The sequence below is a fragment of the Amblyomma maculatum genome, chromosome 1 (genome assembly GCF_055883805.1).
Source record: "Amblyomma maculatum isolate TAMU_Amacu chromosome 1, ASM5588380v1, whole genome shotgun sequence".
NCBI classification, from domain to species: domain Eukaryota; kingdom Metazoa; phylum Arthropoda; class Arachnida; order Ixodida; family Ixodidae; genus Amblyomma; species Amblyomma maculatum.
In genome coordinates, this window is record NC_139344.1 from 338,134,892 (window position 1) to 338,160,402 (window position 25,511).

At 45.6% G+C, this 25,511-nt stretch overlaps 1 protein-coding gene and 1 pseudogene across 2 annotated transcripts in view; both read left to right on the forward strand.

Moving 5' to 3' along the window:
• The window catches only part of LOC146207539 (metabotropic glutamate receptor-like), a 260,240-nt gene that overhangs the window by 27,984 nt on the left and 206,745 nt on the right, over positions 1 to 25,511 (forward strand). The gene's annotated exons all lie outside the window — the stretch shown is intronic.
• LOC146207540 (U5 spliceosomal RNA) lies at positions 2,033 to 2,146 on the forward strand (annotated as a pseudogene).

Here is a 25,511-nt window from a genome sequence, read left to right on the forward strand (position 1 = left end):
TAATTACGGGCAGAAGATTCATGAGTGTGAGCCCAACGACGCAAAGCTGGGGCCGAAAATGAGGAAGTGAAGGATTAGCACTTTGTATAATAAAAACTTTTACGCCACGCAGCGCGGATTTTAAAATAAGTGCCACAACAATAGCTCGCGGTCTGAAGTAGTTCGCCGGAATTCTTCTCTCATTGAGTCCGTCAAACGTACAAATATCTGCGGCAGAAAAGTCAAGAAAAAAACTTACAAGACACCTAATATAAGAGAATAGAATAAAAGAGAATACATTTATTTTCATGTATTATGTACACACGAGAAGATGGAGAATAACCATTCGCTGTGACAATGAGACATCATGGGAAGCCGCGTTGATAGGCTGCCATGCACGACCACAGATAATATAGGTACAACACAGCGATTACATTACCACAAAAACAGTGCATGACTGCACATACACTGCATCACCTCAGATCTTTTTAAATTATTTAAAACATGTACCAGTCACATTCCCGTCTCTCTCTCTCCTCTCCCCTAGAAGAGGAAAGGGTTAAGTTTCTCTATCAATTTCGCCGCTCTGGCTCTTCCATGTACAAACCTTGGCAGAAAATATGATTCTTCACCGAGGAAGCCTTCTTCAGGAAACTCCATCATCTCCCCTTCGAGAAACGGTGACGTCCCTCCATCCACTTCGCCACCTGTGAACAGTGGCAGGTCGCAGCGCCCTCTTGCATGTATGAGCCTTAGCAGTGAATAGGATTCTTCCACTTAGAAGCCTTCTTCAGGGCGCCCCCTCTTGTTCCAGAAACGAGGGATGGGTGACGTCCTCTCTCGACTTCCCTACCGGCCAACAGGGGCAGGAAGCAGGTCGCAGCTGTATTTTTTTTTCCTGCAGCAACCTTGGCAGGGAATAGGATCCTTTCGCGTGGAAGCCTTCGTCAGGACACTCCCTCCTGTTCCCAGGACGAAGGAAAGGCGACGCCCCTCTCTCTACTTCGTCACCTGCCACTCTCGGCAGGTGGAGAGAGGGGCAACAGTGGCAGGCGGCAGCTGGCTGTTTCATGAATAAACCTTGGCAAGCAATTGAATTCTTCCCGATGAAACCTTCTTCAGGGCGAAACGGCCCGATTTTCGTCTCACTAGGGCTGCTATGCAATCGTGTTGTATTTTATTCGTACGGCGCTCAGATACGAGAGCCTTCGTTAACAGCGACATTAAGACTACATAAGAGATTCTCTGCACAAATTGTTCTTCTGCCTGGATTATTGCCTTAGAGGTGTCAGTCATAGACGATTGTCTGAGTGGCTGCCGGTCTTCCTAGCGCAAGGTCGTGGGACCGAATCACAACCACACTGGCGAGTTTCAGTTGAAACGATGCGCGATAGAGTCCGTGTGCTGTGGGATGTCGGTAACTGGTGAACAACCGCAGGTGCTATAGACGTCTCCGCAATGGAATTTCTCTCAACCTGCCTGTCGTTTTAGGCAGGCCAAGTAAGCGTTGAAGAAGGGCGAAAAGTTTGTCATGTTTGTTATTTTTGGGGGGGTCGGAAGCCCCGTGAGCGAGGAACCTCTCGATTCGGTTGCTGGGTAGAGACTGCTTTATTGCGCCTTCCGGAAAGAGGAGAAAAAAAGGAAAGAGTGAAGCGTGAGCGCTTGTACAGAAGGCGTTGCTCCTCGTGCCCTGGTCACGCGCATGGTCCGAGGACGGTCCAGTTCTGAGGAACGCACGGGTGCATAGCGTGTACACAACAATGTTGTCCAACGTTTCTAAGGTATTGATATAATTAGGGCTAATAAATATTAGGTGCCTGGACAAGATGACAAAATAACAAATCTCGCACTGCGTGTTCTTGCTTGTAACTACTTGCATCAAACTTTGGTCTAATCAGCGTTACTCTCACGGAAACTGCACTGTGAGACGTAGATATCTCAGTAAAGACTATTTGAAATATGTTTAAAGCCTTTTTTTTTTGTTAGGTTACGTCTTTCTGCTCAACTTTATTCGCCTCCTAATCTACCTAGGTCTTCAACAAAGAATCCCTCACCTCATTGGTCTCGCTTCATTGGTATCGCACTGATCTTTCGCTTTTTACTAAAGATCACCGTGGAGCGGGACACTCCAATGAGCCTAAAGTCAAATTTGTGAAAGAAAAAAACAACAACAAAGAATACAGGCGGTGTATGAACCATCACAGATCGTAATCGCCACTCCAGCTCAGAAACACTTTTTTGCCACAGTGTCTTCAGAACAGACATCCACAATTGCATGCTTCTGTTACACATTGTAAATACGCCGGTGATTCTGTGAATACGGTTAATAAATCGTCGCACTAAAATAGATTTTTTTTTTTCACTTACAAGCCCTTCCTTCAGTACTCATGGCTCGCTCCTCTACTCAACATAGGTGTAAAATAATTTCCTAACAGTGGATGCCCCTCGGCTCCTTAGACCCTAGATTACCTTACGTAATGTGTCTTTAGCACTTACTCACCGTCGCACATAGTCTCTAGCAACAAGGTTATTAGTAGGAGGAGAAAACTAAATTCAATTCATTTCAGTTGTTCAATCGTGTCCGACTCTTCGTGACCCTATACAGCATATCAAGCCAAGTCCGGTCGTCCACCATCTTTCAAGTATCACATAGGTTCAGCTGCAATGCCTCGAGGATGCCATCTAACCATCGCGTTCGCTGCCTACCCCTTCTCCTGTGCCCTCAGTCTTTCCCAGCGTCAAAGTTTTCTCCAGTGACTCACCCCCTCCAGTATTTTTGCAAGAAAACAAAAAAGCTATGGCCAATCACCATAACTTAAAGCTCAATTAGTATGGAATAATCTGCAGAGAGCGAGAGAGAAATGCTAGCACCCCGAGAATCGACATCAAGCAAACCAAAATGTACGATCAGTTGATGAGTTGTGAGTCGTGTCTTTTTTTAATTATTCGTTACAGAATGCTGGCTTCCGCTGTTTTATTGAAAGGTTGTAAATTCTGTCATACATGGCACTGAAGTGTCGCAAGACTGGCGGTAGAATATCATGGTGCGTGTAAAATTTCGTACCAAGCAGCCATGATGAATGAAGGAACGCATGCGCATTGTGTTCCATGCTTTGTGTTGTTTTTCACTAGATAGGCCAGCACTTGCCTGTGACGTCGCGCCGAACAGCCGTCTTCAAAAACTTAGACCGGATACTGTTAGACGAAATAGAAGTGGCCGAAAAAGAAAAATGCATAACCGTGTTTTGAAACCATATTTGTACTTCATTTCGTGCGAAAATTACTGTATTCTAAAAACCTTATAATTACATTCGACAGGATAAAACTGGAGATTTAGTGTGCGCATTTATTATTGTGATGGATGAAAATGTTAGCCCACAAAGTAGCTGCTACGTTCTCCATTCATCATTAATTCATAAGGCATGACATGGCTTACGTAAATGATTGGTTTGGTTTGGTTTGTGGGGTTTAATGCCCCAAAGCTTACTTTAATGAGTTTTACTACTTCAAACAAAGTTGAAATAACTGCTACCTTTATTGGTTTGGTTTATGGGGTTTAACGTCCCAAAGCTTACTTAAATGAGTTTTAGTACTTCAAACAAAGTTGAAATAACTACTAGCAAAGGCATGCGCGCTTGATTTATAGCATCGCTTAATGTTCCGGCAGCGCTCATCGTGTACAAAATTTTATTTTAAGTAAACAATAGCAACAAATATGTGTAGATATCCCGTTAGAGCTGCACTTTAATCTCCCAAGCATTTACTTCGACCTAACTGCTAAGTTGTAATGGCAACGCACTGCATTTTATCCTTTACATTCGTCAAAGATCCCAACGTCTTTCGGTGAAACGAAGAACATCATCAAGGCTCGCGATGACCCTGGATACGTCACCAAATCACCTATCCTCCTAAGGAACGTGCACACGAATCAGCAAACGCATCAGCCTGCGAACTTTGCGAACGAAAAAACGCGAGGCCGCAAACAAAAATTCAAAAATGTGGCTTGTCTTTCTCTCGTGGTTTGCACCATTATTTGATGTAGGGGATGCTCTCTGAATATTTAATAGTTGATTAGATCATAATGTACTAATTAGGTACTAATTGTCTTATTTGAATTATTATTTACGTGAATTGTGACCGGCGGCCACAATATGCTATTGAGCCATTATAAAATGTTATAGAAATGAACTTTCCTGAAAGTAGGAAATGCAGACTGGCTTCGTTGCACTAATACCCTTAGTGCAGCAAAGCACGCTTTACAGGCACAAACTGCTGCTTTGTGGAGGTTTCTTATTCAGATACAAATGGTTTACCTTCGGTCAGGTCTCGAGGTTTTCTATTGTTTCATTTTTGTTCTTTATTTTAGCATGCTTGCGATATGGCTTTTGTACGCGATGAGGCCCCACATGTAGCTTATAAAAAACCTATTTTCAATATTTGTGACTTAAGAAATGCTTGCATCAAAAGGAATGCACATCTTCGGATAACGTTTTTTGTTCTGATGCACCCATCCAGCGTTCAATCGGTTTTCTTATCGCAACTGGAACATAGAAATGGAGCACTGAGTGCCGTTTTCCTGAAAATATTGTGAAAAACTGCTTTAATGCGAGAGGCAATAAGGATCATGTCCAGCAAAAATGTCTGACTTTATGTCCGTTGGTGTCGGCGTTGATGGCCATGAGTGAAAATTATCGGTGAGGTTTGTGCAACGCAAGACAAGAATTAATCCCCTTTCGAAATTTGTTAAGCAGGCTTCCTAATTGTGGAATCCCTGGCCGCCAACAAATTAGGAATAAAGCGTTAAACCGGCACGTTGCTGCTACAATGGTGCATGTAGTGAAGTGTAAAGAACCGTGTGATTATATTTCGCAGTTTAAAGCAGGCGAGCTATGGCTAGAATTTACAGCTTTACAAATTCGCTGTTTCGTTATTGTTAGGGCATGCACAATCAGGCGAAGCCAATTTAATATGTATGAAAGGGGTTCGTTCAGCTGGAAAGAAAATCGGGTAATTTAGTTTGGGATAGAATTCATGGACTTTTGGATTGCGAGACTGTGTAAAGCAGGCCCTAAAAATGCGCTGTGGTCTTTGACTTGATGAACTATGCTAGAAATCGGTATTGATGCGTAAATAAGTAATTATGGGCATGCTACGCAGGATTTAAACAAGATATGTCAAATTAAAAGCGAGCGTTGATCACAGCTTGAGCGACACTGCCGATACAACAGATCATCATTCTTCTCTAAGGAAAGCGGAGCCTACCGCATAGCTGCTGATAGAGGGTGAAAACTTAAATGGAAATTGTCTTTTTGGATGTTGAAGGCGCAGTGACCGTCTCATTACTTAAGTAGTGGGCATCTTATACACGCCCCGAGAAAAAGGTACTGATAAAGAAAAAAAAAATGTTATTGTAGGGGCCGGCTGCAAACTGACGTCTGCCCACACTCAAACAGAAAAAAAAAAGAGAAAGCCTCAAAGCAGGCCAAAGAAGAGATGCAAAAAAAAACATTAACAAGTTAGCGAAACATTTGAAACAACAGTCTACGATTCGTTCTGGATATTCTTGCGCCATAATAATAGTACAGACGACTAAAAGCACATTGAAATTGTGAGCGCTGGCATTTCTCGGCCGGCTATGATGCTGAAAGAATATAGTGATTAAGTGAAGTTCAACTACTTGAACCCTTGGTTAGCGTCGGTGCTGAGCTTCCCCATAGATCTCCAGGTAGTCGAGCATGCGAACAAGGCATACCAAAGCATGTCAAACAGTCGTTGTAACCAGCCGGTGTGTTTGTGAGTATTGAGTAGGCAATACGAAATGGACGCAATATCTCTGTGGGGTTCTATTCAAACGCGGAGCGTAAATGTCTGCCCAGTTCCTTTGTGTTTTATTTTCCCATTACCTTGGACAACCTAGTAGAAACAAAAAGGAACAAACCTGATTTGCAGTACTTTGCGCACCACTAATGTGGTCATTCTATAAACGTGCATCTGCCGTACTATAGCCAAGTTTAAATTGTCCTTTGTGCCTTTCAGCCATTTTAGCGTGCCAGAATGTTTGTGACGTAGTCAGTTTGCGCCAAAATACCAGTACAGGCTTTGAAGCGGGCACAAAATCGTTGTCAAATATATTGCTCACTTTATTGTTTTCAATCTTTCGTCAGAGTAATAATCGGTTTTATTGTTACGATTTTTACTTGCTTGTTGCAGGTGGTGGCTTTAAGGCTGTTTTATTTCTGCCGATCAAATCTGCATGTTCATGTGCCCCAACTTATTAAAATTCTAGCTTGAGATTGCAGTACGAGATAATATATAAATAGATACATAATACAAAATGCGGTTTTTCATCTTGAGGTCTTTATTGGCGGCTTTGATTCAAGGAGCATTCAGAAGACTTACATGGCAGCCGAGGAAACGCTTTAAGAGAAATACTGAGAGGGCAACATACACAGCAGTGAAATGCCATTGTAACTGAGACTCCGATGAAAGTTAGTAACCGCTTAGAGAACCGTTGCTTTCAATAAACTGTTACGGTTGAATGTCTATCTTTTCTCCAGCAGCAAAACTCATAAGGAACCGTTCGTGCTTTCTCTCATCGAAAACTGGTAACGAGTAAAGCGATTTTTGCATAAACTACACCGACGGAATCAAATCAATCCTTTAGACAACTAGTGCTGTGCATATGGCAGAGTGTGTGGCAAACCCCTCCCTCACCCAATTGTCTTCCGAGATGAAGCAGCCGCTGAAATGTACGGACCATGCGAGTCAACAGCCTAATACTGTCCGTCAACTATTTTGGGAAACACACCTTCCCCCGCCTTCTCTCGCTCAATCCAATGCAACAGTCACAGTGTAGAGCCCTATGCCTCCTCTATGTCATCAACGTGACTCGCTGCCTCCCACCCACTCTGCATCTTCGCTTACCTACTTTCCCTCTATTGCCCTGTTCACTTTACCACTTGTCAGTGAGCATTGGATAGGCATATTTTCCACCGGGGGACTTCACCCCCTTCCAGTGAGCTTCTGCCGCACGGACATAGTTTCCAACGTGGAAACTATGAAGCAAACCAATTGAAACTACAAATTAACACGCTGTGGACTGTGGGTGTCTGTGAAAACAACACCAAAAAACAGGTACGCCGAAATAACCTTCTCGACTCGCCTTGTCTCAGCTTGTCTTACGGTGGAAAAAACGAAGATCGTAGAGACTTCGTCTAACGAGCTGAAAACTGCATCGCGCCGTAGGAGAGGGGAGAACGGACATAAAACAAAGAATTTCACTTTGTCCTCAGCGATATTCGTTAGCAAGCAGGGGAACGTGCTTTTCACTGCTTAATTGCATCTGGTACGGCTCTAATCATTAGTAAACGAGCTCCATTTCGGACTGTCGCGCCGCGTCACGGAACCATTTAGAGCGAAGGTCCGAAATCGCGACCGTCGTTTGCCGTCGCCGACACGCGGAGAATCCTCGCTCAACGCATTGCGCCTTAGGCGCGCGAAGAAGCGAGAGAGAGAGAGAGACGGAGGGGAATGGCGCGGTAAGAGACCAGAGCAATTGCGGTACCTACACAAAGCGATATGTAATTTGCGAAGCGTTTCTTCATACGTCCCACACACGTCCCGCACACGTACAACCCCGACATTATCGCGATTTTTGGCTACACTTGGTTTCTATTTCTCTTCCTAATGAACATTTTATCTGTACTTCGGAATGTGGGAATCAATTAAGATACTGATGCTATTTACTTTAAGATACTTTGCTATTGAAACGAATAGCACTTGATTAATGCATTCGTCATTGGCTTAAAATAATGACTTACCCAATGCGCAGTCACAGAGCTGCAAAACTTTAAATGCAAATATATCAAATGTGTGTCAATATGTGAGATAGCGTCGGAGATATGAATGATACCTACATGGCGACTCTGTAAATCGTTATATGTGCAACAGTACAGTTTGAAACGTCCTCTCGAATGGCACTCAGCAAAAGTTTCTGATCTGCTGAACTTTTTTCATTGCCTGTTAACACCTGCGGCTTTGCTCCTTAACAAGTAGTTAAAGATTACGCCTGTCTAATTCTTGTTCGCTCGTACTGCAGGACAAGCAGCTCGTTGACGTGGCTGCGCTGTCTACCAGATTTTTCTCTGCAGTTACCATACCGTTGTGCTATAAAAGGAACAAGGTGTTTTCGCTCCTTCGCTTAAACGGAATTGACTGCCTGGAGTATAACCGAGTGCGTTATGTCGACACCTGAAGGTGTATTGTATGTGCACAAAACTGTCCTGCCTCCGCACCTGCTCTGAAAACACGGCCCGCTCTCAATAAAAGACAGACCAATGCCAGTCGGGTGTTCTCAGCAAGCAAAAACTTGCCTCGGGCTACAAGAAGGTTGAGTCTAAGAGAACACTTAAAGCAAAACAGAAGAATGCCGTGGAAAACGGTCGCTCATAGAATTTTCGGCTCAAAATTAGTTCGACCTCTACCTCCCCGGTGTGTATGCCCTTGGGTTTCTGAAGTCCCAGGGTGTGCGCTTGTTAAGGTTCTTTCTTCGCTGCAAATAAAGGTTCACTAAGGCAGGCGCAGGGAGATGTTTAACTTACTTCGGCTGGCATTCATCTCATCAATTCTTTGTTAAATTTTGTTAAAACTCGCTTCCCCTCGGGCGAGCTCAACTTCCATGTATGCATTCATTCCCCATCTCATTTGCCAGCTTGCCCGTAGCGTCCAAGTTCGATCGCTTCGCCAACGAAAATCGAAGCGCATCGCGTCCATCTTTGCCGCGGGCACATTGGTGCGAAGAATTTTCACTCGTGTTTTTTCCAATCTCTTGCTACATTTGCTCATGTTTTTCGTTTTATCTTCCACGTGTAGCCTAAAACTTGAATTGAAGCAATTTACAATGTTTTCGCATAGAAGACGGTACGGAACTTTCACTTTCCAGAAGGTGTAGGATAAATGAAAGGTATGCCGAGTAAAAGCAAGCTGCATTTAACTGCGAAAGCCAACACAACAAAAATATGCTATCTGAAACGCTGCAGTAACTGCATTAGGTTGAGTTAACCAGTACGCTAGTCGTGCTCACTTTTATAAAACTGCCGACCTGGAGCTTTTTTTTCTTTGCTTCTAGAAACTGGACTGCGTTATAGAATATAAACGGCCGTTTGAATTCGTTAATCTTTCCAGCGTTTTTTCGTAAGGTATAATAGTTCCCAATAGGCCAAACTATGCTATGCACGGGAAAAGGTTTCGCGGTATTCAATCTTTTCTGTAGCTCTTAGCAAGTCCGCTTTATCAAAAGAAGAAAAGAAAAGAAAGTAACAGTTCCAGTCAGAACATTGGTGCCGTTTTCTTTATTTACACTCTAAATTTTGTGAATATACGTAGTCGTAGAATTACGTAAACCTGGGATTATCAAGTTAGTCTGGAATTATTACAAACATTTTGTCGACCTCTTTTTTTCAATTTACAATAGCTTCTGCACTGCTGTCCACGCACCTTTACGTGTATGTCTTTTGTCATTCTGCAATCTTTTATGCGTTTCAGCTCTAGTTATGGGTTACAAGTGGTGCTTATCTCGATAAAATAACTAATTCCACCATTTCCTTCTCATTTTTGTTTAATTTCACTTTTTGTTTTGGAATTACCTGTCCCTAAACATGTAAACAACGTGTACGCTTCCTGACACTACAGCCTGCTTTCTATGCACTTCGCAAACGTAGTGAGCCTTTAATGTGCTGATATTAACTGTGATTTCAAGTTCAGCACCAGAACACTGTAAAGTAGTGAATAATTATGAGAATTGAAATATTGCTCGTCCCGGCATTGTTCATTATTGTCCTTTATCTTCTTATTATAGAGAGATGAGGGCTAAGAGTGATCAAATATTTAGTTTTTGTTAGTTAAGGTCAAAACGACGCCTTCGTCTCCACGCGAGAAACGTTTTTTTTTTTGTTTGTTTGTTTGTTTGTTTGTTTGTTTGTTTGTTTGTTTGTTTGTTTGTTTGTTTGTTTGTTTGTTTACCGTCATCGCGCACCGCTCTGAAGTTTAACGCCAGGTTCGTAGGTCTTAACACTTAATTTTTCATCTCTCTTTGTATTTTTGTTTTCCCACACGCACAGCCACTGTGATTTGATAAGCGACGGTGTTTCCTCTGCACCTCGCTGACGTAATCCCGCCTTTGCGCAACTTCGCGCTCGTCTCCCTACCTCCAATCAACGTGCCTGCTTGCACCTTCTCCTCGCAATTTTTTGCCCAAAGGTGTCTGCTTTCTAAAGGTGTTCCCGACTATCTTCCTTTCCCCATCTCAGTCCTGTCCTTCCCCAGCCTCTTTGGCGCACACACGAACGCCGCTCTCGGTTTTTTCCTTTGTAGCCTCAAAGTTGTGCCAGAGAGAAACAGCAGGAAGGGGGAGTATTTTCTTCTTTTTCTAGCTGTTGCCTTATCGCTTCTTTCATCGCCCGACTAAAATGCTGTTTAACTATGGCTGCCCTCTGGCACTTTGTTCTTCTCCACTATCGTCCTTTTTTAGTTCATTCCCAACGAAACAGACAAGCCTTTCCACATGCTGCATAGTCTTCTTTGTTCACTTAGCCTCTTGCGAAGCTTTTTGTGTGGGCATTATTCCCGGTATAAGCACCGCCACAATAGCTCTGCAACGCTGGTCAGGCCCTCAGAAGAATTATTCACATTGTAAAAGCCACACCGTATCCTTCGGATGAAATGAGCGATGGTTAGGCAATCCTTTTAACGCTTCGAGGTCAGAAACATCAGTACCGGGAAGTTGTACCACTTGTGCATGAGCTTTGTATTTTTTTTTTTTGACGAGAGGAAATAATCTCCGGATCTAAAAAAAAAACTAAGAACAAATATTTATAAACCCACAAATCGAAGGTTGCCGTCAGCCTGCAAGCTTAGGTGAAAAGCACCGAATATAGAACTCTAGCCTATTGCATTCTAGCAGTCCTGTACATTCTTTTTTTCGCGAATAACTGAAGGGTGTGTATTTTCTAAATACGCTTTTTCTTTGTTATATATCCTCTCTGAACGCTCTTCAGGACATGTGAGGTAAAACATTAGTTCTAGTTTAGCTCTGGTTAACCCTAGTTGAATTGCGAAAAGCAACGGCGGAAGCTTCTTTTGCCTGCTACATTATTCCCCTATCACGCCCTATCAGTGTAAGGTGCTACATTATTGGGGACACAAGCTCATCCTTTAAGGGCATGACGCGAGAGCATAAGCTAGCAGCCCACATATAAAGTCACGCTTCAACCAAGCCGCATGGACGTACCTGCGTGTCGTCGGGGTAGCGAGAATGTAAGCGGTTCTGGCAGGCTGATTCCGATATCACCCTCCCATATAAAAGGAGCGACCCGAGTTGGCAGCTCCTGCTCATGGCATAGGAGTAACGTGAAATGAAATGTCATGACAGGCTGATTTTTTTATGAGGAGACCGTAGATACGCTTCTTCACAGCGTAGCTGCGACTACCCGAGGTCTCGCTTTTGCTGTCGCAGTACTGATTTCGCAATGAAATAAATAAAACGATGAAGGGAGGCTAGGCGAATCTTTCTTCCGTTCGCCGTCCTCTAGTTTGAAAGCGATAGCTTTAAAGACCTAATTCATCAGAAAGTCCGTCATCGGCGTTGTCAGTGTTGTGAGCGAAAAATCATGATCGGGCCTCCGGCAGGTGGTATGTCTGGGCCCTGATTGGTCGCTGTATTTTGACGTCACGAGACCACGTGAACAGGCCGATTCCACATGCTCTGCATGATTGGGCTTCGCCTTTAAGATGGAAGGTGAAATCGGAGTGCAGCTTTCCAGGAACCTTGCATTCCTCTTCAGACACTCCGCCCTTACGCCATGTAGGTACGTTCGTAAGGAATGGTTAGGCGAGGCTTTTTATGTATATCAGGTGATTTTCCATGTAATATATTAGCTTACAGCTGTATGCTGAAGAGCATGAGCGCGATATTGGAGGAACAAACTAAGGGATTTGTCATCCAGCGCGTAGCAATGTATATATATGTAAGTTTACGAACAAGGATCTGCAAGGCGATTGTACCAAGGAGAGCCATTAACGCTGCTGCATTATGCCCATAAAGGCGAGGCATGAGTCCCCCCCCCCCCCCCCTCCCATTTTTTTTTTTTTTACTGTTTGTTTCTGAACTGCCTTTTCAAACATTTTGCAGCTAGACGCCATTGATAACTAGAACAAGAGCACCGACCCCCTGCAGAGCTGGCTTCTTTGGTTTTAATGCAATGAACTATTTACACCTCTCTTTCTCTCTTTCTCTCTCTCTCTCTCTTCATCTTCGAGCTTTATATATTTTCAAAGCATGATACGAAAAGCGATGACAAAAACTTCTGCTTACATAATCCGAGCGAGTAACGAAACAAAGACTGACAAGTCAGTTCAGTTCAGGCGTTCAGTCGTGTCCGACTCTTCGTGACCCTATGGACCATGTCACGCCACGCTTTCCGGTCTCTCACTATCTTCTTAACATCACATAGCTTCATCTGCAATGCCTCGAGAATGCCATCTAACCATCGCGTTCGCTGCCTACCCCTTCTCCGGCGACCCTCAACCTTTCCCAAGACTGACAAGACCAACCGACTATCAACCCTCGTTTGCTTTTGTGGCATTCGATCTCTCGACTCTAAAACGCGCAACGTTTCTAGACCTAAGCAGCCTTCCCATATCCTATTATCTTGGCTCGTCTTTGTCCACCCACGCTCCCCTAGACCAGATCGTTAAGGGATCGTCTTTCCCCGAACCGTCGCAAGCGAAATGAACAATAAAAGCTTTCCGCAGTGGCGGGCGCGACGAAGCGCCAGCCTAGCTCGTCTCATTTTCCTTTCGCACGCGTCTGAACTCGATGTAACTGCGAAGTCAGCATGGCGCGAAGAAAAAAAAAAGGAAGAAAGGCCCACAGCAGTGGCCATCTGAAAGCAGTTTGGAAGCCAGCCAACAGGAGGAAAAAGATGAGAGCATGGCGGCAGGGCGCGGTGTGAGCGGCAGTTCCTTAATAACAGTGCTAGGTCCTGTGTGGACGACGCAAGACCATACACGAAAAACATATAGGCACAATTCGAAGTAAAACAAAATGACAGTGTGTGTGAAGAAACAGTCTGGTTTTCACCCGTTGTGATCGTTGATCTCTTCGGTGTCTTCGAGCGCTAAGCTAGCGTTCTCGGTGTCAGGCTGGTTAAGTGCTAGCAGAAGGCGAAGTCAGCAAAGTGAAGGAAACGAAAACAAATATATTAGCGGCTTCTCGCTTTTACAAAAAAAAAAAATAAAAAAAAATTAGAGAGCACGCGAGCAACAATTTTCAGAATCGAGGTTATCGCCTGACAAATGACCTTCTCCACCCCCCCCCCCCCCCCCCTCCACCAGCAACTGCGTAACTACACAGCTTTGCAGCTGCAACTGAGTAACTACAGTAAAAATATGGCTTAACGGATGCAAATTTTTGAAAAGAAAGGATTTACGCGCCTGATTATTATTAGCGCTAAGGCCATGAGATGCAAGCACTCGACTGCAAGAATCATTTTGGTTTATTGGTTTAACGTCTCATAATGACTCGGGCTATGAGAAATTACTTACAGAAAGGCTCCGGAAATTTAGACCACCTGGGGTTCTTTAATGTGCACTGACATCGCGCAGCACACCGGTGCTTTGCTTTCCGCCTTCATCGAAATGCGGCCTTCGCGGCCGGGATCCGGTCCCGCATCCTTGGGTACAACAGCCGAGCGCCCTGAACACTCCGCTACAAAGATAAGAAACGCGGAACACCGTGTTGTTTCGCCGACAACATAGGCGAGCGCTTCCAATGGTGCGTTTTGGAGTCAAAACGCGACTCCAAAAAGACATGTTGAGAATGATTAGTGACGTTACATTTTCTAGCATGTCATGACTTGCGATGACATTTCACCACATGACAGCGGCCCTTTCACGACAATACATTTCGAAACGTACACATGCGTCCCATATATGAACGCGTGTTGGTATGACATCTGAAAGTAGTCGGCATAGCTTAGTGCTAACGCTTGAGTTATTTTTTCAGGCGCGAAACATCATGTTGTTTTTTTTCAACCCCACTTGGCACCGCACCAGCCCAAGCTTGCATTACACTGACTGGAATCGAGAACAAGGGAAAGACGTTTTGCTGGTGGCTCAAAACGTTGCGGGCTCGATCCTCAGCACACCGACTGCATTTTCATGGAATTGATGCCGGATCGTTGCTATAGCGATATCTAAGTGCAGGGCAAAAATGCCACTGGAGTTCCAAATGAATTCCAAGCCCTCCATTATCAAGTGCCTCATAGTCCGCGATCTCATACTGGCACGAAAAGGCCCATCAATCAATCAGAACCGAGAAACGCACACAACAAGGAGAGAGCAGTGAGAAAATAGGGCCGGACCGGGAAGACCGCAGCCGAAAGCCGACCAAAGAAACGTAAAAATACTCAAGGGGGAAAATACTGTGGTTGGCACAGACATGGCCGCTGAGATTCTATAACATTGCGGCCTCTGCGCATGCGCGCCTGGTAGCGAGCAAGCGGACGCCGTGGCGAGGCGGATGCTCGGCTCTGGTTTCACCACCGCGCGACAGCGACCCGGAACGGGTTTCCCCTTCTTTCTCGTTTTGCGTGTCTTTTCTTTATCACTTTCTCTAGCGCTCAGCTTTTTATGCTTGCCGAGAAAGGACAGAGAATATGAGAGCTTAATGAAAGCGATAAAAAAAAAAAAAAAAGGCGCAAAGCAAATGCGCAGGTTTTGCAAAGCGAGTGCGTAAATTGAGTAACGACGAAAGCAATCTACATATTTTAAGTACTACACAAGCACTGAAATTGCGTAAAATAAATGAAAACGTGAGGGGTGAGCAAGCTATTATATATATACGTCTCAAACGCAAATATACGGGGCAAGGAAACCTTTGCCACATTCAGAGGGAAATAGAATGTAATAAGGGGGAATCATTCCATGGCAAGCAGAGGTGCAAGTGGATAACGTTGGAGCCCTGATTCACCTTGCTCTTGAATTTACTGCAGTGCCATACTGGGCGGAACTGAACTACCGGTTCCTGCACTTAAAGCTTTTCTTAGTTTCTCCGTGCTTTTGTTCTCACTGCCGGCTTTAAGCATCCTTTTTCTTGTTCCGAAGAGTAGTGTCAGAGTTCCTGCAGGCTTTCGGATGGAAAAAGGCATCACACGATTTTCAATCACTCGTTGCTCTCCGACCATCTTCCTCTCTTGCACGATTCGGTGCTATCGTGGTCCCAAACACATTCTGCTTCAACACAAACCGCACTTTAACGTCATTGTATTTCCGTTTCGCATCCTTCGCCCCCACCCATCATTAAAAGAAAAAAAATCAAAACAGACGATATTGCATAATCTTAAGTCTTTCCGTGAATGAAGCCGATTTATAGCATTCTGTAATACGCCTATTTCAAGAAGGTCCGCATAAATAGCTCCAGCGGGCCGGAAATATGCTGTTCTATCTCTTCTTTCCCGTATGTCGTGGTTCTTAAACGCCGTGGCCAGAATTCTTTCCTTGGGCGCACTGTTCCTTCCTGTACCGTCGTCTTGACTTTATTTCTATGCGCGACTCTCAATAGTCGGGCGTGACAGGCCGGCCCTCGCGGATTTGGGAAGCAACGCAGCGTGTCCCGAGGGCTTGACCGCGCCGCTGGCTGACCGCAAAGTGAATTTGCTTCGACGCGTCGCGGCGTTTGCGAAGCTAATCCTATTTTGAGTGCTGCAGGGCTGCTGGCGTTCATCGAAAGAAGAAAAATAAAATGAAAGAACTTACGGGTCGCCGTTTTCCCCGGGCGCACACTCCCTCCTTAAGGATTCGGTGGCGCCTGTCCATAACCCATAGCATATTTCTTGGTCCAGCTCTAAGGAGGTGAAACCGGAAGCGGTTAGGACAAAACTGCGTTCTCAGTTTCCAAAGTAACTGTGATTACGACGAGGCATTTAGCTGTTCAGTCTGTCGAAAATGCTGACACGGTTTCGGTTCAGAAGTTAAGGTATGATCTACTGGAGTAAACTTCACATCGATTTCTAGTTTGTTTTTTACAAAAAGTGGCCAGTCGTGTTTAGATACATGAAAACGATGTTGGCACTTTGTTGAATGCGCTTGACACTCTTATTTACTCATTGAGTGTTTTGGCAACGCCACCTGACTAGCACTTCGCTGCTGCTTTTTTTTTTTAATTTTGCAGCTACCAGGCATCGCCATCGCATAGTAATAGGTACCTGTGGAAATGCGCAGGAGTCTTAACTAGGCACAGTTGTCATCGTGTCAGTTGGTTTATGTGTTCATTGAAAATCTTGCTAATAAACCCTGTCACTGTAAAAACAGCCGACTACTATCGTAAAACACAAACGGCGTGGGGCCTTTGTGGCTTTGACGTTCGCCTGCCTAGCCCGAAACCACGGGTTTAAGTCAGGCAGGGGAGCCCACATTAAGTGAAAGAAAGAAAATTAGAACTTTTTTATTTGGTAAATTTAGCAATGTCAATCATATCGCATTTAATTCATTTGCTTATACCTTCTCTGGCATCCTACCTTGCTATGTCCCTACTGTAAGACTCCTTCCCAACCTCTTTATATTATAACAGACCTTGCGCAAAATTGCAGAATACGGAAGCGCAGAAACGGAGAGAGCTACTGCAGCGGCTGAATGGGCGTACCAAGAACGGCTCTACACTACTACGTCCCCTACTCCTACTGCATATGTTCTGTCTTCTTCTACATCTAACATACGTTTCACTGCTCTCTCCTCAGATAGCATCGTCCCGATGGGGTGTTTCCGCCAGATTGGAGGGCGGAGAGAAAAAGCGCATAAGAGTTAGAACATGCGTATGACATCGCGCAATGGGCTTCAACCAGCCTGAAGGTCAATCGGGAGGTCATTCTTAGTAGGGTTTCATTCGCACAAAGCACATGATCTCGCTACGTTTGGTGTTGTGTGATGAACAAGCAGGTATATGTCTAGTACAACTACGTACAGTCGTGAGTAAAAGTGGTATGAAACACTCGGCCAGTGACAGAGCTCGGGAAAACTGCATCGAAATGCCATCTAGCGACAGCTTAAGGAACAGCGACATCGACACATGCATGTGAAGCAAATGGGGCACCGCCACTAATGTCTTGATCTTATATAGCTGTTCCTGTATAAAGTTGGCGTGCAGTTTTCTCGAGCTCCGCCACCGGCTGAGTGTTGTATACCACTTTTGCTCACGACTGTACACTACGTCGCTGACGCAGCGGACAACAAGGTAAGGGCCCAAGTAGCGGCGCAGTAACCTTTCGGACAGCACGCGGCGACGACCAGCACATAGTCGCCTGGGGTGTAGGTAACGTAGCGTGGGCCAAGTTGTATCGGTCAGTGTCGATCTGTTGCTGACGGTAGATTCGTTGTCGGGCCAGTTGGCGCGCTTCTTCCAGGGCCGGGACAAAAGTGACGACGTCGAGGTAAAGTTCACTCTCTCTGTCAGTATCAAGGGGTAGCAGAGCGTCCAACTGAGTAGTAACCTGCGGCCAAAGATTAGTTGGAAGGGAGTGAGCCTCGTCGTATCCTTCTCGGCCATATAATAAACGAATGTTGCGTATAGAAAAATTGGATTCCGTGTTTTATGTTCCATATCAACATGCTTGAAAAGCATACCGGCCAACCTCCTGTTAGTCGTTCCACAAGTCATTTGTCTCCCGGTGGTAGGCCGTTGTACGTCTATGATTGGTGTGCGTAAGCTTCAGCCCACCCTGAGTAAAGCGGGCCGTGAACACAGATCCACGGTCGGTAATAATAGCTGCAGGACAACCATGACGCAGGACGAACTTAACTATTCACAACCCCACGCAGGCACGTTTTATTTTCTGCTTCGGCAAAGTCACGCAGCTTTTGTGATCACCGCATTGAACCCTAGTTCCCTGCATTGAACCTGCCCGTTTGCGGGCTGCTGACTTCCGCCCTACGTGCCATGTCGCAGTGGCCTTTCGAAGCTTTTGACCGTGTCCAAAGACGACAAAGGGCGCACTATTCAGGAGGCCTGTTTCGTGTGCAGAGATTGTTCACGTGATCGTCCTCCGACCACAGCCGCAGACTGTATAGCTGAGGACGTACGAGTAACAGCTCGCAATGTAACGCACGCAGCCAAAACCAATATGCAACACTCCACTTCGGTGCGCCTCTCAACATGCACTGTTGTTGTCCGTAATATAATTAATGGTTACATTTTTCAAACCAGCAACTTTACTGAACATGAACCACTTCTGCCAAATAATTTCTTTTCTCAGCCCCACTTTGCTCTTCTCATTATTATTTAAACTTAAAGACCGAGAATTCGATTGCGGGTGCCGAGTACTTCGCTCCATATTCGAGGCGAAGAAGTGCACCGTCCGCACACTAGCCCAAGGTGGGCTCCCTCGTTGTCGTAGTCAACGTTGTTATCGCGCGTTGTCCGGGCGTTCGTCCAATTAGAGGCTCACCCTCACCAGCTTGCCGCAAATGCCGTGCCGGGGCCCTCCGGCGCGATGGATGGACGCGTGGTGGGGCTCAGCGACGGCGAGTTCGTCTTTCGGCGCGCCGAACACGTCCGCCGATAAACCCGGCACTCGTTGGCCCAGCTGACAATTTAGCGCTGGCGTCGTGCGGGAGAGGGTCTTTGGCTCGCTTAGTTCAGCCGTGAGAAGGGGAAAAAAGGCGTCTGCTACAGGCCCATCATTTTGTTGATTTTTGCTTTTTCCTATTTTTTGTTTCCTTCTTTCCGAGAGGGATTTTATGGCCCGCTCTGTCGCCAAGCGCTTGTGTCTCGTTCGTGTTCCTCTTCGGACGCAGTTCGTTTCCGCGTTTTTCTCCCGTATTATTTCTTTTGTGGTCAAGCTGGCCGGGATGCGGCATCCTTCTCGTTGATGGTTATCTTTTTTTTTTTTTTTCTGTGCTAGTTGCGTGAGGGCGCGGGTGACGTCGTATTTACACAGTGATAAAGCAGAGGTACCTCTGCGGTTCGTGGGCCAGTCGCGGGTGTTGAACCGGCTTTTCATATTACTGTTTTCAGTCATCTTTCTGTAGTGATCGAGACAAAGGTAAGGTGGAATGGCAGTGAGAATGGAAATATGTAGGCTGCAGTGAGGTATACAGGGCAGGTTGGTGCTATAGCTCACTCCTCTCGGTGATAAACAAACAGGATAACATTGAAAATAGTAAAAACCAAATCTCAACACTAGTCAGAATTCGCAAGCAGTTTGTTGAGAACAAAATATCCGTATTTTTATCTCATGAAGGGCACAGGATGAAGGAGCAGGCTTTTTTTTTTTGTATACAAAACAACAATGAATAAATCAACCACAGTGATTGTTTAGCAGTCCAAACTGTTTGTCACCCAAATGCAGCGAGGAAGGGCATGTGCTGGCATTTCCCCGTAACTTAACAAGCGAACCAAAGTGGTTGCTTTGAATGAAGCAAACAGATAAGAAAATATGGCCTTGTGGTATAACATTCGCCTCGCAGTCGGAGGATGCTGTGATCCACCCGTGAACATCCGAGCACAAGCCAGGGATAAATTTAAATCTCACAAAACAAAAAGATAGGAAATACCCGGTGGCACTTCGGATTAAAGTCTGCACATTTCGCATACAAGCGGGTGCTCAAACAGGTAAGCCACCGTTGTGGTGAAACTTTGTGTGAAGTACTTCGGTGAACTATCGGAGGGCCTGGCTAGAATTTACGAACACCACTTCGCGGCTTTCAAACAAAGCCCGCCAATGACATCTGGCGCGTGCTAGGCTTCGGCTTGGCAGATGAGTGATGTTCCTACTATAAGGGTTAACGTAATATACTAACACGGCACAAAGACAACCACATGTACAGTCCCGGCCGTAATGATACGAAGCAAGCGTCGGTGATAAAAGCTTTCGTCACGTGTTACCTAACTAATATTAGGTATAGCGCCTTGTACCTAGGTTAGCACATGCCACAGTACACTCACGTGTGGACCCAAATAAATGTCATATTTTTTCTAAGGAACAGTTGAGAAATCTTCAAACTTCAGAAGCGTGCTCCGTAATGTTTGGTTTCACGTGTACTGCACAGGAATACACATGAACATACATCTAACCACACTTCCAGACGGTTGTTCAGAACTTCCTACATATGCACTGAAAGGCGTAGAGGAATATTGCAAGCTCCCCATCAGGTGTGCATCGTGAAAAAACCCGAAGCCAGGTGATGCTGCCGTAAACATTTGAAATACACCGATGGGTATGCGGCAGTAGCTTTCGAACCGGCCATCTCTCGGCTCCGAAATGGGCGGTCGAACAACGAGGCCATAGCAGCGGTGTCCTTGCAGGCAGATGTTAGCTCAAGAAGCAACCCTCTTTAGCGAGAAAAAAACTGGAGAAAACGGTCAGCTTCGTATGCTTTTTTTGTTGAAATCAAAGGCAATTTTGGGTGACGGTATTCCTTGCAGATACAGGCATTCAGGTATGTTCAAGTCTGGGAGGGAAAGTAAACACACTGATACTGGTCGCGGCCAAGAACTTGAGGTGATACTTCTGAGGGACACTAATTGAATTCATGGGCAGTAGAAGGCAGCCTCAAAGGCAAGAAAAGGTTCCCAGAATTGTCTCCTTCTGAGCGCATCATAATAATGTGTGTGTGTGTGTGTGTGTGTGTAAAGGTAAGAGTATTTTAGGGGAAAGAAGGAGTCGATATTTGTACTTTATACCTAGTCTAATAGGCTGTGCAATCTAAAACCAAATATCTTTATAACCCCGGTTTTGAATACCTGCGCGTATTTGACGGTTTGGGTGGACGTGAGACTCATTTGTACACTTAAAAGTCCTTGAAGTCCAAAACTGTTTTAGAGGCACACTTACAAGTAAAATAGAGTAATTGTTATCTCGAGGCATTGCTAAGGTGGGCGGTAGCGTAGGTTCGTAGGCCACGCCACTGGTTAACAAGCCACATGCTTGTCAAATTAATATAGAACAGAAACATTTTTTACAACTGCAATGTCCGGACATGTTTCGCTGGGCTTTTATACCGCCAAGGCCGTTACAGCCCATTAAAAAAATCCCAGTGCCTTCCCGCTAAGCGAACTTCGCTAACAAAATTAGGTTCTCTTCCGATGGGCTCAATAAACGCGGCTAATTGAATTCAGTGCCTTTGTGGTTCCGTCTTCTGTATCCGCTGTTGGTAATACAATTTGTTCTCAACTCTTTCTGTATGTTAAGCTGTCCGGTCGCATGTTTCGTTCGCCATTTGCTTGATTTGTAGGTTCTGCAGTCTCTGTTTGTAATGTTGTTTTTGTTCGGCATGATAACGCCGTCAAGAGAACCAGGAACAGCTCTTAAACTTTGCCCGTTTCAAATCGCACATTTGCGTTTACCAGCACAGCATAGCAACGCATTAGAAGGAAACGGGCGCACAGGAAACACTGACTTGTGTGTCTGCTTTCTGATTTCCGCCTACGAGTCTTATTTGAGCCGTCCAGTTGCTCCTTTCAGGCCGCTCAGCTCGGCCGACGTTACAGTCTTAATAAATCGTTATTCAGCTGTCTTATTCTTGACGCGAGTTTGCCTTTCGTATGTATGTGTGTAAAACAAACCAACTTGCTAGTACAGACCGTCCATGTAGTTGCCTCCTACAAAAACTTCGCAAAAAACAATTATCTGGTCCCATTTGCCGGAAAAAATTATATTACATGCGTTGCCTACGTCAGCCTTTTTTTTTTCAGCACGGCCTACTCCAATCTTGCCGCACACACAATGTGCGACCAAAGTGCTGCACGCTGCAATACTCGCAATCAAACCAGAAAGTCGAAAAGGGAAACTTCAGAAAGAATATAAGCAGGTATGTGTGTTTGTTTTCCTAGCCGCCGTGTCCGCTTTCAGCAGTGTACAAAACGCGGGCTGACGTAAGAGCTATTGTCAGAGTTTGTGTACCTTTATGTTCGGTGTTTGATAGGAAAGAAGGAAGGGAGGGGGGGGGGGGGGCTGCAGGTTTCAATTCCTGGAAGGAGGTAGAGGGGAGGAGAGTCAGAGAGAGAGATGAGAAGAAGAGTCAGGAGGCACAACCAGGGCGGGTGCCCGGCCGGGCGTTGAGGGGTCCAGCTAAAAATAGCGGCAGGTAAGCGTATCCCGCGCCTTTGGTGGATCGATCGCGAGGGATGTGCCTGACGTCCCGCGAGGCCAGGGATAGGAAGAGGAGGTTACAGAGGAGAGGAGGGGGCACATTTGAAGCTCTGGCTTCGAATCGAGTTCATTTTAGTTGGACCAGCGATCAACACCCTAGAGATAAACCAGCTCCAGGCACTCCTCTGACAGCACCATCCACATCGACAGCAAGCATTGTTTCGAAATCGTTAAAGGTAGTTGGATGCCAGTGGCTGTCGCAACCCAAAATAACGTATAGATGAGGCAGGAAGGCTAACAAACTAACAGGAGAGGTGAGCGATTGGCATGTGTCTGTTCAGTTTCATGCCTGCAAATGTAAGCACCGGAGAAAACGCTGCTGGTGGTTTATATTCGTCATTTGCTCTCGGGCGTCTAAGTCATGTTTCTACTGTTTTGATAACTTTACCACTGACGTCAGTGATCGAGCGTCCCACCATCCGTAGCAGAGATAAGGACACAAGCCTAAATCGTCTACCTAAATCATTTAATCTGCCGTTGTCTATTCATGTATTCTTTTCTCGTCACCCAGTACCTTTTTATACGACTATCTGTGCATCCTCTCTCCATCGAAATCTAGCCGCCTACCTTTAGTTCTCAATTTCTATATCCGAATATCTGTATTGTGTAATCAAGCTCGGGAAATATACACAAGCAAGTTTTCGGTTCAAGCTTGTCGTGCGATGTCAAGGAGGGCGATCATCATCTCTCCAGCCCGTCGTTTTTCCACCATATCAGACTAAGTCCTACAACCTCAACACCTAGTGTACCGGCGGAGGATGCTGCTGTCCTCTTGAATTCAAATGTCAGGACGCACCGATGCTCGCCCTCACAGTTCGCTCGGGCAAACCTCTCTCCAACCCTTGTTCGCTTCCCCGTTTCTCTGATATTTTTGTTTATTTGTAAACTTGTTTCTAGTGCGAGGCCACAGCCTGTGAAAGTGTTTGCGCGATGGTGCACGTGGGTCTGCTGTACGTGGAAGAGCCGGAGGTCGGGACGGGAGGGGGAGCGGCCTCTAGTCATTCGGAAAAAGTGCGCCGCTGATGCAGCACCGACCATGTCTCTTGCTGAGAACGCACGCGGGCAAGATATCTCCGACAGCGGGCGTGCTGTGTCGAGTAGGCGGGGGTGACTCCGTTACCCACTCCGAAGAGGCGGGGTAGAGGGGGAGGGGGTGATCCTGAAGCACACACTGTACTGACGTCAAAGCCACGCACGCGTAGATATCGGATACAGAGAAGCTATTTCGAAACCATGTCTCAGCGTTCGAAGACGAAACGGAACTAAAAGCAAATGCGAACAGTACAGAACAGCGCAGAACCTGCGTCTGCTCTTGCTATTTGTTTGCATCGTAGCTCAGTCTACGGGATGGGATCGAAGGAACTTCTTCGACATGCTTATTTTGCATGCTTGCAGCGTAGGAAAATAGAGTGGCGGCGTCCGGGCTCTTCTGCGCGTTTAGCATCATTTCGTTTCGTTGTATTGCCGGAAGATCGGACGTAAAACTGACTGGATTGAGACGGACGAGGCTATTGCAGTTTCAGCCTACTCGGCGTCAAGATCTGCATCGCCCGCAGTCTCCTCAGTGCGTTTGACCCGAAAGGAGCTGGCTTGCAACCTTCCTATGCAAAGAATTACAATTCGTTCCATACAATGGACTCTTTAAGGTCTTCTAATACGGGGCATACGGTGCAGTGTTTCACTTCAGCCTGTATAAATGAGTATTGATGATTTTTAAAGCGCTAAATTTACCCGTTATTAATACCACCGCGCTCACTTAGCTTTCCGTGCACGAGAGGTGCACCTCAACAGCTGAAGAAAGAATTATTTTTAGGCGAACAACGTTTTATCAAAGAACGATGGCTGTGAGGTTGCTCACACGCTCCCTTACACATTTCCTCGTAGTTTGGTTATTGACATAATCTCGCAACATGATCAGCGTGACTGATAAGTTTCCCCGGCCGTCATATTAGTTAAAGGTACCGATTTCCGGGAAATTTGGTGTCGATTGTGTCGGTGTTGTCAGCGCAAACATCACGAGCATAGGTCTGGAAGCTGGTAGTTGGCACGTGACATGGTCGGGAATGAATTGGTCGGTAAACTGCATGACGTCACGAGATCGTATATTTGCCGAGTTTGCAAGAGCTTTGTTGGGGTTGAAATGGGAGTCGAACCAGGGGCGCTCGTGGAGCTTGATTAAAGCGGGACTTTTTATCTATATCAGATGTGGCGCCTCATGGCTGTGCACTAATTTAATAGTGTGAGTAAGTACAGGTAAAAATCAAGGTATTACTGATTAAGCACGTAGCTAATTTCATGTATGCCAACGAGAACCCGCAAGGGGAGAAGAAGAGGGGAGCCAGTAACAGTGTCGCAACATTTCCTTGAAAGCGAAGCTTAAGTGGGCCCCAGGATTGCTTCTATTCCGCATGATTGTGCCCTACTTAAGTAGAAATAAAAACTCAGTTCACATTAACCTTTATGCTACGTTACGCTCCCCGCTTTTCTCCTTGTTCGTACATTTCTTTAGACCCGCCGTGGCGGTGGAGTAGTTATGCCGCTCGGCTGCTGTGCCCAAGGATCCGCAATCGAATCCCGGCCGCGGTTGCCGCTTGTCGACGGAGGCGAAAAGCAAAACGTGCTGTTGCGATTACACTGCACGTTAAAGAATCCCAGGTGGCCAAAATTTCCGGAACCCTCCAATGCCCTCTCATAGCCTGAGTTGCTTTGGATGTTAAGCTCCCTAAACCAAACCAAACTATACTTTTCTTCAGAGTAAAAAGGCTGAACCAAAATGGAAGTTACTCCGCGTTTGTTTTCCGTCTAACGTACCCTCCCCTTCCTATTTGCGCTCTAAAACTTTTTAATTAATAAGAAAACGTTATTTATTGCCATTGCTTCAAATATTAGCCACTCCTGAAACCATTCTGAGATGATTAACTATGCAGAAAAAAGAAAAAAAAAAACTTTTGTTGCACCATATAGATTGCTAAAAAAAAAAAGCATTGCTCCTTTTGTTTTGTTTTATACATTGCCCAAGAAATAGGGTGTTAGAACATTTAACTCTTGGTTCATCTTTGATGGCACTGCTTCATGTATGTACCATTTAGAACGACTGTTTCCGTTCAGCGCCATCTCGCTGCTCAGCTGGAAACTGCGAAGTAAAATGTTTGGTGTCAGCATCAACGCCGGACGAAAACAACGAGGGAAAAAAGGCGCGAAAAGACGGACGGATCGATCGTTTTAACGAACAGCTTTATGGCTTCCGGCTGGACGACGCCGCTACAGCTGTGCAATCTGAAAGCAAAACTACACGGTCGCCGGGAGCGGAGCCTTCGGGCGAAAGCTCGC